We start from the raw sequence: 1,186 nt of genomic DNA, 5'->3' as shown, positions 1-1,186 counted from the left end.
TATTGCTGTCATTATTCAATCAGCAATTAAATACTAGGATGAGATTTTTTTTAGTTTCGCGGGGGGGGGGAGGGGGGATGATGGAGACATCAAGGTGTACAGACGCAAGAAGAAGAAGAAACAACCATCTTTGTGGCTAGAAGAATAGAAGGAAGGAAGAAGGAAGGAAGAAGGGAGGAATCGACTAGCTTTACCCAATGCTGATTGATTCCCTCTCTTTCCTATCGCCCAAGATTTTGTGGGTCCCATTTGATTTGTTGTTTTAGTAGGTTTATTCCCAGTATCTTATTTATTTAGGTTATTGAGTTAAGTAGGAAACTAAATAACACTCCTATTTGTTTTTTTAGGAAACTTCTTTATTTATGAGATTATGTTCCTAGATTAGCATTTTTCTTTTTTTAGTAATTATCCTATTATTTATGTAAGGCCATTGGCCACAATGAAAAAAAATTAATGAATGAAGAAAAACCATTGTCTCTCTCTCACGATTCTCCCTCTCTCTCTTTTCTCACTCTCATCCTCTCTCTTTCTTGACTCTCGCTTTTCTCGACTTTCATCTCTCTCTTTTGTTGTTTCTGTTCTCTCTGTTGGTGCTGCACTATTGCAGTCATTGTTCACAGTAACTGGAGATCACCTCCATCGAATAGACCCCACCTGGGTTGCTGCTGAGTTCCTCACCAACAAGCTGGGCTGCTGCTGAGCACTACATCATCAAGCTGGACCTTCTTCCTCGCCAAATAAGGTGGACTGCAACTTTGTTTTGGAGGACTTTGGCTTCTCCATTTCTCTTCAAATCGAGACAGCAAGAAGGTAAATAAAACCCCCTGTTCCACATCCATTGACTGCCTATTATCCCCATTATCTCCCCCACTGAAACCTGAAATTAATCTCTGTTTTTCAAGCCATCTATTTTTTGTTATCCTAAAAAAAAAAAATCCCTGCTATTTTACCTTATTAGTTGACTGATTTTAGAGAACTGCGCGGTTTGCTTATTATGCTTAACGTCTTGATTGATTTGTGCTAAACCTAACACATATTTGCTGCTATGTTCCCTTCCCCATACCCCCATTTGACGCTTGGGTAGTTTAAGTGTTTTTCATGTTTAGATTATTATTGACTGATGCTGCCCTGTTAATTAGTCTATTATCTTGCATGTTAAATCTGTACTTTACTGAGTAACTTTGAA

This window comes from Macadamia integrifolia, chromosome 9 (assembly GCF_013358625.1).
Source record: "Macadamia integrifolia cultivar HAES 741 chromosome 9, SCU_Mint_v3, whole genome shotgun sequence".
Classification (NCBI taxonomy): domain Eukaryota; kingdom Viridiplantae; phylum Streptophyta; class Magnoliopsida; order Proteales; family Proteaceae; genus Macadamia; species Macadamia integrifolia.
Note: the sequence above shows the minus strand (reverse complement) of the source record.